Source organism: Balaenoptera musculus, chromosome 9, assembly GCF_009873245.2.
Source record: "Balaenoptera musculus isolate JJ_BM4_2016_0621 chromosome 9, mBalMus1.pri.v3, whole genome shotgun sequence".
In the NCBI taxonomy this organism is placed as follows: domain Eukaryota; kingdom Metazoa; phylum Chordata; class Mammalia; order Artiodactyla; family Balaenopteridae; genus Balaenoptera; species Balaenoptera musculus.
This window is the reverse complement of record NC_045793.1, coordinates 54096856-54113304: the sequence shown is the minus strand read 5'-3', so window position 1 is coordinate 54113304 and position 16449 is coordinate 54096856. Positions and strand designations below refer to the sequence as shown.

The 16449-nt window shown below is 36.3% G+C and overlaps 1 protein-coding gene and 1 non-coding gene across 2 annotated transcripts in view; both read right to left on the bottom strand.

Annotated features, from left to right (window-relative positions):
• The window catches only part of ZNF804B (zinc finger protein 804B), a 524148-nt gene that overhangs the window by 277190 nt on the left and 230509 nt on the right, over positions 1 to 16449 (bottom strand). The gene's annotated exons all lie outside the window — the stretch shown is intronic.
• On the bottom strand, positions 4954 to 5064 carry LOC118901418. The gene has a single exon (XR_005021390.1). It is a non-coding gene; the product is annotated as a U6 spliceosomal RNA (small nuclear RNA).

Sequence of the window (16449 nt, the reverse complement as noted above, 5' to 3'; positions counted from 1 at the left end):
CTATTTATTTTCTTAGAGCTCAGGGCAGGTACAGTTTTTAGACTCTCCCATAGCAATTTGGGGGCCCAGTGAAGTTTTTCCAATATAATTCCACAAGACCATCCCTGTATCACAAACAGAGCTGACTCAAGGATCAAGATGAGGAATGAGGCTTGGTGCCCTCTCCAGGGTATGTAGACCCGAAGATATATCTGAATCTGTGCTCTACTTTCTATAGCTACTGTCCTCATCCATCACAAACTTAGGCATGTCTGTGTGTATGTGCCAGAGATGGGGGTATTCCATCTATATTGTCTGAGTGCTACTGAGAGAGTTTAGTTGTGTGTGTGTGTGTGTCTGTGTGTGTGTGTGTGCGCAAAGGAGGAGACAGGGTGTGAGGGAACCTCATTTCACTGCACCTAAAAGCAGATGTGCCCAATCAGATCCACTGCCTATAAGGAGAAAGGCTCTTTTCTTCTTTGTCCAGTCAGGCTTTTGTTGAGCTGATTAGAATCAAAATTAGAGAATGAAGTAGGACAGAGAAGGGAGAGATGGACTCCTATGAGAAGGGACATGATGATACTTCTGGAAACAGAAAATAACCTAGAAAGTCTGGGAAAGTAGGGAGATATATTTTTAAAAGACAGAGGAAATTGGGCAGCGGCCAAGATGAAGGAAAATTTGGGGCCAAAATTTGAATAGTTTTTACAAAGTGTGGCTGTGTGCAACGTGGTAAAATGCTCACTTCCACATCTCTTCCAGACACTTGGGTTAAAAAACTTAATTTATTTTTAAAGATTTTGGAACTCCTGCTAGCAATCTTTGGAGACACACCCTTGCAGAGCAGGCCACCTTGTAACAACAGTATGACTGCTACTTTTTCCCCACTCTTGTTGCTCATGATTGGTTTACATTGCAATTCTATTTCAAACTCTGTTTCATCAATAAAATAAATATTTAGAAACAGTAACTTTGGATGGGGAGACAGAAGGTTTATGAGCTTTTAGGCCTTTTAAAATTTTCTAGGTTTTTGATGACTTTGGCTAAACCAATATCCTAAATTTTCTCTACGAATTGGTCAATTTTTGGAATTAGATATCTAGAGTAAAATTAATGGTAAATGTCATGAAATAGCTTAAAAAAACAATTTCACTTACATGTTGTAATGTGTCAAAAATACATAAATGCATCACTATCATTTCTGCATGCTTAATGGTTATGACAGAGCTGCTATAGAAACAGGGAAAAATACTTTCTTATAATAATACTGCTACTGAATTTTATTTCAAAATTTTCTACAATTGAGTGCATTAGGCAGAAATCAGTTGAATAAAAGAAATTAATGGGGGAAGAGTTAGCATATGATGAAAGGATTAAATCACTCAAATTTAAAGACATTAACTCAAGCATAGCGAAAATCAAGTATAAGAGAATATTATTTATGACAAAATTTATGTAAGATGAATCAATGAGACAAAACTGATTTTATGAAGAAATTGTAATATTAAGTGAATAAATCACTATATATATATGATTAAAGCTATGAAAAATCTTAGAAAGAAAGCTGGAACAAACACATCTAATATTATATTGACAGTGAAAGCTTTTGAGAGTGAGCCTGGATGATCACTTGTTTCCTTTCAAACTTTCTATTTTTCACCACTGCCCAGAACAAACACTAATTAGCTTTATAAGAATAAAATCAAGTACACATTTTTTAAATGAATGAAATGAAGCCTTGCTCCAATAATGGTATTGCTTTTCTCAAAACCCACTAGTGAGACCCTATATCTCCATGTATGTATTACATAGATATTCTAGCATGTAAATGAGTTTTACATGTTTGAAATGAGCAGATGCTTATTTCTGATGGCCTTGTTGGCACTTTTTGGGGGGAGTTGAACAATAAGCTTTGAGGAATACTTGGGAGAGGACAGCAATTCTGCCATATCTTTAATGCAAGTAGTAACAACTCTTTTTGAATCACTGACTTTTCTTGTTCATTAAATTATACAGGCCAAGTAGCTAATAAAAAGGTAATATTTCATTTTACTTGTTCTGAATTTAATCAACTTTTATTTTTATTTTTCTTTCACTTAACTTTTTTTGTTGTCAAGTATCAACCTAGTCTCATCCTCGCTTTGCAAAATACTACTCTGATCATCAAGGATTTGGTAAGGCTAACATAATCTGCCTCATATTTTCTGAATTTCAACATTTTTAGGAGAAGGTGATTCAAATGATTTGTAGAATAATGAAATAACAACCGTATGCAAAGAAAGTAGTGTTACTTCTTTCATACCTTCTTGCTAATGGCAATAATAATATTTAGTAAAAATGAAGGCAATATGTTTTCTATACTTTGAAAGCATCAGAATTAAACACCAGATTTCATGATGAAAAAAAGCACATGTGTAAAGAATACCAAAAAGCTAAATATTTATAAACTAAATTTTACAGGCATACCTTGTTTTATTAGGCTTTGCCTTACTGCACTTTGCAGATATTGTGATTTTTACAAATTGAAGGTTTGTGGCAACCCTGCATCAAGCAAGTCCATCTGCACCATTTTTTCCAACAGCATTTGCTTACTTCATGTCTTTGTATCATGTTTTGGTAATTCCGGTAATATTTCAAAATTTTTCATTATTATTATATTTGTTATAATGATCTGTGATCAATTTTTTGATGTTACTATTGCAAAAATACTATGACCAACCGAAGGCTCGGATTATGGTATTTTTTAGCAATAAAGTATTTCTAATTAAGGTTTGTCCATTGTTTTTTTAAGACATAATGCTATTGCACACTTCACAGATTACAGTATAGTGTAAAAGTAACTTTTATAGGCACTAGGAAACCAGAAATTCATGTGACTCTCTTTACTGTGGTGGTCTGGAACCAAATCTACAATATCTCCAAGGTATGCCTGTAGTTCAGGCATCTCTTTATGTTGTGCCATCTTCTTTTAATAAATCATGTGGCCTCTACAACAACATCAACAAAAAAATTATCATTATTTTCACAATAGAAGTTTAAAAAGTATAAATACTATTTCATCCCTGGAATAATCTTCTCACAGCTTCTATGACCTCTGAGAAGCATTCTTAAGGCTATTGTAAACAATAGAGTTATACAAGCCCCAAGGTTCAGTTTTCTGATTTAAAATAAGGAACTGTTTTGGGCAGAATTCTAAAGATAACCCACCAAGATTCTGTTCCCTAATCCCTGGGACTGTGAATACGATGAGATACCACACATTTGATTATGTTACCTTACGTGGCAAAAGGGAATTTGGAGATGTAATTAAAGTTACTAATCAGATGACTTTGAGTGAATGAAAAAGGAGATTACCCAGCTGAGTCTAAAACAATCCCATGTGCCATTACAAGACAGAGAGGTTTTCTCCGACTGGTAGCAGAAGACAGAGTTAGAGAATTTATCGATTACTGAGATAGATGGGGCCACAAGATAAGGACCTGAGAGCGGCCTCTAGATACTGAGAGCAGTTCCTGACCAACAGGCTGCAAGAACACAGGCTTAAGTCCTACAACCACAAGGAAGTGAATTCTGCCACCTACTTGAATGAGCTTGGAAGCAGATTATTTCCCAGAGCCTCTAGGTAAGGGTCCAGCAGTGCTGACACTTTGTGAAACCCTGAGCAGAGCACCCAGTTGAGCTCACCCTGATTAGGGATCTACAGAACTAAGAGATAATAATTGCGTGTTGTTTTAAGTCACCAAAATTGTGTCAATTTGCTAAGAGAGCATAGGGAAGTAGTATAGAACTGTAGATTGTTTAAACCTTGATGGGACCTTAAATAAGTCCAAAGTCTAAGAAAAGACAGGTGACAGAGAGAGGATTAGGGCTATTACAAAGCATTGTAAAGAGAGGGGAAAAGAGAGTTATTATTTAACCACTAATATTCAAAATATAATTTTTAAGCAATATATTCTGCTTAAAACCAAACTTTTGGAAGAGAGAAAGAAATTAAGGACTCTTTAGCACCACTTACAACATCAATGGCTAGATTTTATGATGGACTTTTTTCCCATACTGTCCATCCTCAAATTTAACCCTGAAACTGGAATAGAAAGAAGGAGGAGCTGACACAGAGGAAGTAAAAGAATAACCAAAGCTTTATGATCCCTGAGGATTGTGGGAGAGTGAGGCAGAAGATGGAAATAAAGGTAAAGAGAGAGAAATGTCAGTATTCTCATTTTTTCCCTCTCACTTTGGAAACATTATCTAAAGCATTTTCTATGTTTAGCTCCATGTTTCAGGCTACTGAATGAGAGGCCCTCATGGAATGTGACTCGTGGACTGTGGCCATATCATATGTGAGCCTGCCAGTGTGGAATACTGAAGCAAAAAGCCCTGATATTTAGCACTCCTGACCGACTCTTGGGTCACGTGACCAGCTTTAGGTTTTCCAGTGATTGTCTTGACTAGGGCTCTAGGCTGCATATATTCACGATGCTACTTCATTAATTAGTGGGGTTTTTTTAATTGGAGTTGATTTACAATATTATGTTAGTTTCAGGTGTACAACAAAGACATTCAGTTATTTTTTTTTCAGATTCTTCTCCATTATAGGTTATTACACGATATTTAATACAGTTCCCTGTGCTACACAGTAAGTCCTTGTTGCTTATCTATTTTATGTATAGTACTTTATTAATCCCATACTCCTCATTTACCCCTCCCCTCCCTTTCCCCTTTGGTAACCACAAGTTTGTTTTCTATGTCTGTGTGTTTCTGTTTTGTATATAGATTCATCTGTATTATTTTTGAGATCCCACATATAAGTAATATCATATAATATTTGTCTTTGTCTGACTTACATCACTAAATATAATACTTTCCAGGTCTATCCATGTTGCTGCAAGTGGCAATATTCCATTCTTTTCTATGGCTGAGTAATAGTCCATTGTATATGTATACCACATCTTCTTAAGCCAATCATCTGTTGATAAAAATAGGGAACGCTTCACAAATTTGCATATCATCCTTGTACAGGGGCCATGCTAGTCTTTTCTGTCTGTACCATTCCAATTTTAGTATATGTGCTTTCGAAGCAAGCACTAATTAATGTTTTGTTTTGTTTTTTTAATTTTCAGATGGCTCATATCAATGCTGCTTTGATTTCTCCCCACAAAAGAGCAAAGTTATAGGTTATCTATAGATATCACTAAGCAAATGGTCACTGGAAGCATCTGACTACAGCTGTGGACATATTCTAAAAACATCAGAGGAGAGGACAAATTGCATGCTTTACCATTCTTGCATGGCTACTCCAAGCCTGAACATATGGTGGCCCTTGGGTGGAGCAACCAGAGCCATGGCTCAAACTATCCCCTGAGAGAAATCAAAGTTTAGGTTGGGAATGATTTTCACAGGTTTTCTGTGTCCCTGATGAAGAGGCACTAATGCAAAGAGGCCAAGATGGGTCCAATGGTTAGTCATCTTATTCATGGGCAATGTAGGTTGAGGTGTACTCACTCTTGATATGAACAAAGTAAAGTTTCCTTTAAAATTACCCATTGCAATGGTTGGATACAATGAAGACACAGTCATACCTGGGAAACTTATAGTTGAGTCAGAATCTCTGAGGGTGGGACCTAGGCATCAGTATTTTGTAAAAGTTCCCCAGGATGTTTTAAGGTACAGTTAAAGGTGGAAATCACTGATTTAATGGAAGGTCTACTCATGTGTATATAGAGATAAAGCAACATTAATCCTTGTTGTGTGAATCAGTGTTAAAGTGTCTCTTCTCTCTCTTCCCTAAATTCCTTTAGTTGTGCTCTTATATCAACTTTCCTTCTTCCTACAGAGATATTCTCCTTTGTGTCATTCTTATTTTCTGTGGTTGCAAAAATCACATATTTAAGAGGATTTAATCAATCAATCAATCAATCTTTCTAAAGTTTCCACATCAAGATCCACATCAACTTGTTATTGTTATTTTTCAAGAATACTGGAAATGGTAATAAAATAATTCCCTATAATTGACATAATTCCTCTTAAATATTAGTTGTGGACTCTCTACTCCCCTTGTTTGATCTCTGCTCCTTCTCTTATTATATAAAGTTTTGCAATAACTATTGTTATAATTAAGCATTTATGCTATACACACATCAGTGAATGCATAATGTTCATTGCCTATTTGACAATGGTATTTAAAAAACATGCTCCCATGTCAAGTATCATTCGATGCAAAAGAAAGCAGCAAATCTCTCTCTTGTTGACAAACGATTCAGGCAATTCAGGCAGAACATCCAAATCTCTACATTTTCAAAAGAACAAATAAAGCTTTGATCTCTCTCTGGTGATATTTTATTTTCATTCCCCATCTCATTTGTTTGTCATTTGCATCCATACTCTCATGATATAGAGAGATTTTCTCTTTTTCTTTTTTATGGGTGGTAAAAAGATTTTAGTGTGTTCTTACTCTTTAGGCTACAGACAAGTTTTGTTTGATACACTAATAAGAAATGTGTTCTCATAATAAACTTGAAGTATGAAAAGGGACACTAATGATTCCTTACAAAGCCAGGCTGTTGATGTTTATTATGTTCCTATCAGAAATGTGTTAGGTTTTCAAGCAACACAAAGATATATGGACACAGTTGATTTCTTTCTTGTGCTTGGAGTCCAGTTGGGGAGATAAACCTTATATTTGAAAATTCTCCTTAGAACAACGTAACAATATAAATTCTATACAAATCAAGCTCCTGCATGTGCACTCTGAAATAGGTGAGGCCATATGGCTGCTGTCATAAGGATATGCTTGATTGCTTATTGAAGGAGCTTGAGCTGAAGGATGTTTTGAAAGAGTTACAGACGCTTATTGTAAGGAAGAAAATGACATACAAGTGAAACAGTCAAACATTTGAGGGTCATGTAAATAACCAATCTTATGGAAAAGCATGGGAAAAAAAAACCCCAAGCTGTACTACATAGAGCTATTTGATAGAGGATTTAGCATAACAGACTCCAAGAAAAGGAATGACTCAAATTGTTTCAAGTTAAGGAATTATCACCATTATTTTAAAAAATGATTTACTTGGAAATAAGGTACCACTAAAAAAAAAGCTTAACTATTTAGTAAGTAGTTCATCTTTGTTTAGTTTTGAGCCCACTTTTCTTTTGTAGGATGAAATAGGCCTGACATATGGTCTCAAGGTCTAGAATTAGGTTTTGGGGTAGAAGAAAAGATAGATATCCAGCTCCAGAGGTAGACTGTGATGAGGGCAAATGCAGGTTGGTGTCTAAGGTGAGTCAGAGGTGAATGCCAGAGGAGATATATCAAGTAAAAGGGAAACAAAGGGTAGGGAGCAAACAAAGAAAAGTATTATAGGATGTAAGATGTCAGCAACAGGGAACAAAGCAAGCTACAGAGCAGGGCAAGGTGAAAGAGGACTGGAATTTGTTTATGTACTGGGATCCTTGGAGTTTCTTTCTACTGGATACATGGTTCTTAAGTATATTAGGTAGAGTGAAATGCTCATCATTTGTGTAGGCAGTAAGCATTAAGCACTTTGGGCTGGAATTTGGTTTTATTCCTTCCGATAAGAAGCTAAACACAGCAAAAGCAAGAAAACAGACTGGTATTATTTTCTAAAAACAGATTATTTGTGCTGTGGGGCAGGAAGGAAATTCCACAATTACTAAAAATAAGGTGAATCACAAATCATTAGTTGTCATTAGCTCCATGTTTCTTTAAAGAGATTGGAGATATGAGAAGAAATAAATGAGGATGTTGGAAAATAGTTACTATTGGAATAGGGACTAGGAAAAGGGAGAAGGAATTTAAACAATTCGGCAGTCTGTCTTGGCTCTACTGCTTTAATATTACATTAATGTATTTTATGACTATCAGAGTCTTTGTTTGCCAGAACTTGCATATGCCCTGTTAGCATTTTATAAATGGAGGACCCATCCAAAGAAATAAATTATTGGAAAATATATTTCCAGTTATGTGGGGATATTTGAGGCACAGGATGCATTATGTTGAAGGAATACTTGGGTTAATTGGTTCCTGTTAGCAGAAAATGTATCCTCCATAATGGTTTTGTTTACATATGAATTTACGTCTGCTTGCAATTCATTTTGGCATGTATGCAATCAGTTTGTCAACAAGTAAGAATCAGTAAATCACCCATGGTGGGCACAGAATGTTTTTATAATGCCAAAGGGTCTGTGGTTCCTGTGCCTGTTACAATCTTCTAGTATTTCTGATCCTTGCCCTATACGTAAGGCATGTTGATTCACATCTTACCATTAAAACAGGACATAACTTTTTTAGAGCATGAATTTTTGTGCTACTTACTTTTTCTGTAATGACAGTCCTACTAAGCCAAAGATGCAAGGTTAACTAACTCAGACACATGAACCGATCACAGAGGAGCTTCTGCTGTGTGTTGTGTACAGAAGGCCCTGCAAACAAGGGGGTGTCACTAGATTCCCCTCACCACCCTTCATACGTCTACACTATGGTGCGCATCTCACAGAAGCTGCCCTCTCCTAGTCCATGGCCAGTGCCAAGTAGAGTGCATGGAAGATAGAGCATGATGAGAGTAGTGTATTAAATTTTTAAATAAAAATAAACCATAATTCAAAAAGAGTCATGTACCATAATGTTCATTGCAGCACTATTTACAATAGCCAGGACATGGAAACAACCTAAGTGCCCATCGACAGATGAATGGATAAAGAAGATGTGGCACATATATACAATGGAATATTACTCAGCCATAAAAAGAAATGAAATTGAGTTATTTGTAGTGAGGTGGATGGACCTAGAGTCTGTCATACAGAATGAAGTAAGTCAGAAAGAGAAAAACAAATACGGTATGCTAACACATATATATGGAAATTTTTTTTAAAAATCGTTCTGAAGAACATAGAGGCAGGACAGGAATAAAGATGCAGACGTAGAGAATGGACTTGAGGACACGGGGAAGGGGAAGAGTAAGCTGGGACGAAGTGAGAGAGTGGCATGGACATATATACACTACCAAATGTAAAACAGATAGCTAGTGGGAAGCAGCTGCATAGCACAGGGAGATCAGCTCGGTGCTTTGTGACCACCTAGAGGGGTGGGATAGGGAGGTTGGGAGGGAGACGCAAGAGGGAGGGGATATGGGGATATATGTATGCATATAGCCGATTCACTTTGTTATACAGCAGAAACTAACACACCATTGTAAAGCAATTATACTCCAATAAAGATGTTAAATAAATAAATTTATATTTTCAAAAATTGTTTTTTATTTTAGATTACATTCTTTAAAAATAAACTTCTTCAGAAAATGAGTGAGATAGTGGATTTTTTTTGTTGTTGTTAAACAAACACAAATGTTTAGTGGTTTTGCATAGCAATATAAAAATCTGATTTTCAATATTTTTTGAAAAATGTTAGTCCATTCATCCATATACTTATAAACCACTACTACAGACTATAGAACTTTAAAAATAGAGATATTCTGACCTCCCCCAAATGAAAAGTTTAATATTATAAAACTTTAACTCTTGGTACTCATCTTCACAGTCAAGTGAAAACTATGAATGGAGGTAAAGGATTTCTCTTATAGATTTAAAAACCATTTCAACATTGGGTTAAGTTCAAGGCAGACCATTCACTGCATGCATACATGTTCATATATATAATGTATATATATAATATATGTATGTGTATATATATATATATATATATATATATATATACACACACATACATATTTAATCCCTGTCCTCAAGAGAATCATCTTCTAATCAGAGAGATGAACATGCAATAGACAATTTCAATAAAGTGTTTTAAGTGATGTAATTAGAAGCATTAAAGAAAGGTTATAAGAATTTAGAGGAGGAAGATACAGTCTACTTATTATAGAAACATCACACAGAGGTACATCAAATGGCTTGAGTCATTTAGCTCCAGAGAGCTAACTTGGAATGTAATAGTCGAGGATTTTTTCCATTGATCCAACCTATCGCTTTGCATCATTACATTTGTTTGGACCATTCATGAAGTCAGAGAGAAAAAGGGCTTCTCAGAAGTCTGGCACAAATATAGAAGAAATTGCCAAAGGTAGAGTCCAGTTGTATAGAATGAATGTGTTATAATTAAATGTTAACTATAAAAAAACAATGATACAACATAGCTAATGGTGTCTGAGTCTAAGACCAGAACTGAATTGGCCTATCAGCAAAAAGCAATTAAAGTGTGACAATGCATTTAAAAGTACCGACGTTTGCAACATGAAGAATTACACTGCTTCATTAAGAAGAAATGATTGCCTTATTCAATAAACAGGACAATATTTACTCTTATGTAAAACTCCTACAGATTTCAACTTGTAGAAACTTGAGCAGATAGTTTCCAAATAATTCATAAGAACAAATTTTCACATATTGCTGTCCCAGAGTGGAGGCTGCACAGTAAAGTGGAAAAGTGTGGGCTTGAAAGTCAGACAAGCCTATCCTTGGATTTCACTTGCTGGTAGAGGAACTTCAGTAAGTTATTTCTTAGGTTTCTCATTTGAAAAGAAGCAGATAAAAATAGCCTGTTCATGGATTTTTATGAGAATTAAACAAGCTATTATATGTGGAACCCAAAATGTTAAAACTGTAATTTTCCCTGAGGTGCTGAGATTTGTTAGATATGGCATACCAAAGGAAGAGGCACCACCAAATAATAAATTTGCAATCGAGGTGACAAAGAATCAGTTTCAGAAATCGCTCAGAAACCCCTTAGTCAGAGGGAGATCAAAATAAAGAGCGCTGGTCAATAGAAATACAAGGTGAGCCATATATGTAATTTGAAAGTTTCCAGTAGTCACACGAAGCATAGTAAACATAAAAATGGTGAAAATAGGGCTTCCCTGGTGGCGCAGTGGTTGAGAATCTGCCTGCCAATGCAGGGGACACGGGTTCGAGCCCTGGTCTGGGAAGATCCCACATGCCGTGGAGCAACTGGGCCCGTGAGCCACAACTACTGAGCCTGCACGTCTGGAGCCTGTGCTCCGCAACAAGAGAGGCCGCGATAGTGAGAGGCCCGTGCACCGCGATGAAGAGTGGCCCCCGCTTGCCGCAACTAGAGAAAGCCCTCGCACAGAAACGAAGACCCAACACAGCCATAAATAAATAAATAAATAAATAAATAAATAAATACCTGCATAGATTTATTTTAAAAATATATATGTATATTTAAAAAAAAGAAAATGGTGAAAATAATTTAATAATATAATTTATTTAACTCATTAAATAATAGCATTTCAACATGCAATCAACATAAAAATAATAAATGTGATATGTTGCATTTTTAAATACTAAATCTGAAATCAGGTGTGTATTCTATATTTATAGCGCATCTCAATGCACAATTCAAGTGCTTGATAACACCACGTGACTAAGGCTGTAGTATTAGACAGCGTAGGTATAAACACAGTGGTTCTCAAAGTGTGATTCCTAGACTAGCAACATCAGCATCACCTGGGAACGTGGCTAGAAGTGCAAATTCTCAGAACTATCCCAGATCTACTGAATAAGAAACTCTGGAGGTGGGACCTAGCATTCTGTGTTTTAACAAGCTCTCCAGTTGATTAGGATATCCACTAAAGTTTGAGCACCACTAGTCTTAAAAGAGCACATTTCTCAAATACTGAGGTGGATACACATCACTTGGGGATCTTGTTACATGAGGACTTTGATTCAATAGGGGCCTGAGCTGTTTCATTTCTACAATCTCCCAGTAATGTGGATGCAGTTGGTCCAAATGACACTTGAAGTGACAAAGGACTGAGCAGTGGTGCTCAACCTCCAGGGTTGAGAACCACAGATCTAGAATCTGAAGGAGGGTAGGGAGAGTTTTATAAGACAGATTATTGGAGAAAGAGCTGCAAGTCCCATCCCCCCTCAAGGCATGCTAGAGTGTTACTTCTTTCACCTAAAGCTTAGCAAGAGGGACTTTAAGAGGGCCACTTGAAGAGTTTGAGGTAGTTCTCCTAGAGTTTGGTGGACTCAGTGATCTGTCATCAAGTTCCCGCCCATGATACCTGGGTAGTAGGAATGATGGCAGTGAGTTACTCTGGCAGGGGAGCCAAAGTGGGTTGTGCTGTGTCTGGGAGCAAATTCCCTTTTAAGATGGGTAAATGGATGCCTGTGGATTTCCTGTGGTCCAAATGTGAAGGCTGCAGGAAAGAAACCCAACCTCAAAACTTTTTTAGTCCTGACCAAGAGGATGACGTGAAAGGTACAAGAGGATTTCACAGCCACAGCCTGGGTTTAATGCAGCGGAGAAAATTGTGGGCTGGTGGAGGATAGCCTGTAAACAAAGAGCCCCAGCCAGACAGAGAAAGACAAATATCATATGACATTGCTTATATGTGGAATCTAAAAAAAATAAGATACAAATGAAGTAAAAAAATGGTCATGAAGAACCTAGGGACAGGACGGGAATAAAGAGGCAGACCTACTAGAGAATGGACTTGGGGATATGGGGAGGGGGAAGGGTAAGCTGGGACGAAGTGAGAGAGTGGCATGGACATATATACACTACCAAACGTAAAATAGATAGCTAGTGGGAAGCAGCCGCATAGCACAGGGAGATCAGCTCGGTGATCTTTGTGACCACCTAGAGGGGTGGGATAGGGAGGGTGGGAGGGAGGGAGACGCAAGAGGGAGGAGATATGGGGATATATGTATATGTATAGCTGATTCACTTTGTTATAAAGCAGAAACTAACACACCCTTGTAAAGCAATTATACTCCAATAAAGATGTTAAAAAAAAAAAGATACAAATGAACTTATTTATTACAAAACAAAGATAGATCCCCAGACACAGAAAATAAACTTATGGTTTCCAAAGAGGAAAGTGGGTGAAGGGATAAATTAGGAGTTTGGGATTGACACATATACACTACTTTATATAAAATAGATACCACCAAGGACCTACTGTATATAGCACAGGAAACTCTACTCAGTAACAGAAACAAACAAAAAAGAGCACCAGTGCCAGTCTGGGAGCTGCAGCTGGAAGGGCACTGCACAGGAGGCTCTTACAAGTCTATGATAGCACGCATGAGGGAAAGAATCAGCTTGAGTATTTTAAATATTATAAAATTTTTTTATATAAAATATTTTATATTTTATGTATATATGATACATGTTTCCATATGTATAAAATATGCATTATTATATATTTGTGCTTAGTATTTTTAATATTTTTACACACCCAGAGAGGTCAACTAAGAAATAGCCCTGAACCCCTGCATTGCAAACTGGGAAGCATCTGTAAGGACTGTTAGCAGGTGGGAGGAGCTGAAGGAGAGAGAAGGACCAGGCAGCCACTCCCACTGCAGGAAGCCCCATGTCAGGAGGGGAGACACTCTGATATTAATCATTTGCCTTTGGATTACGGTCAGAAATTAGATATTCATACTTCAGAAGTGTACTACGATTGTGACCTAAAGTAAATCCAGGGCTTTATAATTTCTAAGAAAGTTCAGAAAAGTCATGAATTTGGCACTGTTTTCTTACAGGAACAGGAGAAGGGGCTGTGGGGGATAAAAGGATAGTTGTGTCAATGTCATAATGGCATCTTGTGAGTCCTGTTTGTTTAATACAAAGACTAAGCATTGTATAAAGTCCTATATGCATTATCTGCACCTCTTTTCTTCAAATAAGCAAAGGCTAGATGAAAAGGGAAACCACTGATCATTTAGTCAATTACAAACTAAAGCTGGATCCTAGAAGTAACACTGAACTTTATCATGGCATCATGAATAGTCAATAAAATACACATTTTCTCCCAAGATCAAGAGAGTAGGTCACAATAGCATGAAAGTCTGTTAAAATTATTAACTTTGAAGTCTCCTGTTAACAGCATATCTGCATTTATTTTGTATCTTTGAGTCAATAACATTTTTCTTACAAAAGAAAAAAAAATCCATTTTAAAGTGCTCTACAAGGGAACATTGCCTGTTAGGAAATTAAAAAGCACAATTAAATAGGTTTGTAGGTTTTACTGATGCATGTTGGGTTTTGATGGAAACATATCAACCTGCAGGTTTAAAAAAAGATATATAATATACCATTATTGACCTGTTTTCTCTGAACATATTTCTTGTGGTTTTTGATTCCTATTATTTCAAATCAAAATATTTCCTATTATTTCAGAACTTATGAGCTCTGAAGTGAGCTGACCCGGCGTTATCTATCATGCACTAAACACTGTTCACAAGGATACAGGGTCCCTCCCTAAAGATAAACTTACATTGCTTAAAGGACATGATGGATTACAATATGTACAGAAAACCCCTCTTCATTATTTCAATGAATGCTTGAAAGTGACATATGTGAGAAGCAACTATTGTGGCAGTAAAGAGTGGCCGAATTTTCTTCAGGAGAAAAGCATTAAAATACCAATAGTTAGTTCCATATTCAATCAATAGTTTCATTAATCTCTGGGGGATATCTATATGCCAGGCATTGGCTTTGGAATATATGAGAATTTACCTCTTAAAAATTATGAAGTAAGTATAGTAACACAGTTTAATATCCATAATAAGGCCTAGTTAGCCTAGAAGTCTGTAGCAATTCAATCTGCAAGTCTAATTATCACTCATAATACTATATTGACTCAAATATGTCACCTTTCCCCAACACAGCTTCCCCTTTCGATTTAGAGTCAGGTATACTACTAGGAAGGAGAATTATAGAAACCTTAGAGTTCTGATTTTTTTTTTTTTTATCAGCCTCAGCAGTCTCCAAATATTGTTGACATTATCAGTTCTAACAAAATATTTGTTGAAGTGACAATGAGTTCCAAAGATGATTAAATGTTGATCTAAAAGTATCCTCTTAGATAAGAACCCTCTTCTATTTTTCAAAAGAATGTTATATTTTCTGGTTAAATGTGTCTTTACGAAAAAATGATAATGAAGAGGGGATTTTTTTTCAATCATACTCTATTACTATTAAGCGCGGATGCTCCGCCAGGCAGGAACTATGTTGGAGCCTGGGGGGAAATATGAGTGAAACACAATTTCCTGACCTCTGGAAGCTGACTGACAATTAGGAAAAGAATCTGACAAGTAAATACATAATTCCCACAAAAAAATGTGAGGTATTGCAACCAAGAGTTGAATAATGGGCTATTTTAACACAGAGATTGGAACAATTAACACTGCCTGGAGAAATTGGAAACGATGTCATACAGAGTGAGGTAAGTTAGAAAGAGAAAAACAAATACCATATGCTAACACATATATATGGAATCTAAAAAAAAAAAAGGGTCTGAAGAACCTAGGGGCAGGACAGAAATAAAGACACAGACAGAGAGAGCACTGACATATATACACTACCAAATGTAAAATAGATAGCTAGTGGGAAGCAGCTGCATAGCACAGGGAGATCAGCTCGGTGCTTTGTGACCACCTAGAGGGGTGGGATAGGGAGGGTGCGAGGGAGACGCAAGAGGGAGGGGATATGGGGAAATATGTATACGTATAGCTGATTCACTTTGTTGTACAACAGAAACTAACACACCATTGTAAAGCAGTTATACTCCAATAAAGATGTTAAAAAAACACACACACACAAAGTGTTTCAGGTGCAAAGTACTGGCTGTGAAAATTTATTGGTTGCTTCAGCTATATAAACATAATGAGTTTGACTCACAGGCACCAGAATTTAATGTTAGAAGTAAACAGTTTGTCCTCCTTTCTTCCTCCCTCTTGTTTTTTCCTAGATTTGATTAGGGATAAAAGAAAAAATGTCACTCTAATGACAGTAATTGTTGCCTAATGGCAAGCATGCTGTCAAATTAGCCTAAGTGTCCATTTAAAAGCAAACTTTTATGTGGTTTGTTAAACTATTAAGGCTATTAGTTGAGACATGGAATTGATTTCTTTTACCCATTGCATTAACCTCATCTTGCATACTCATCAGTTTCTTATACAGGGCAAAGTAAATGTACCTTGATGTTTTATAAAATTGAATTTAACATCAAGCCACTCACTTTTAAATGCTACACATTGCTATAATAATAAGAGGGTGACTAAGACAGTCAGAATCTTCATTACTGGTAACTAAATGAAGCTTCAGTAACGGAGTCCTCATGGAAAATGAATTTCGTGTCACTGTGAACCAAATGTAATCAGGAGCAAATAGGTTTTATTTTGATGGGGTGATAGGTTCTTTGATCCATCAAAGCAAGAGATAGACACTTTTTAACGTAACTGAAGGAAGTTAGAGAAAGATCGGCTACTTTAACAAAAACCCAATTTCTACTTGACAGTGAAAAAGGAAATACTTGATCTGATAAAGGGTTAACATAAACACTCTGTATGTAAGACAATAGAATTGTAAAGTTCTAAAATGTATATTTAATAACAAATATATATGTGAAAAAGTTATATGTCCAAGAAAATTGTGTATATTTAGAAATCAAACCTAGCACACGT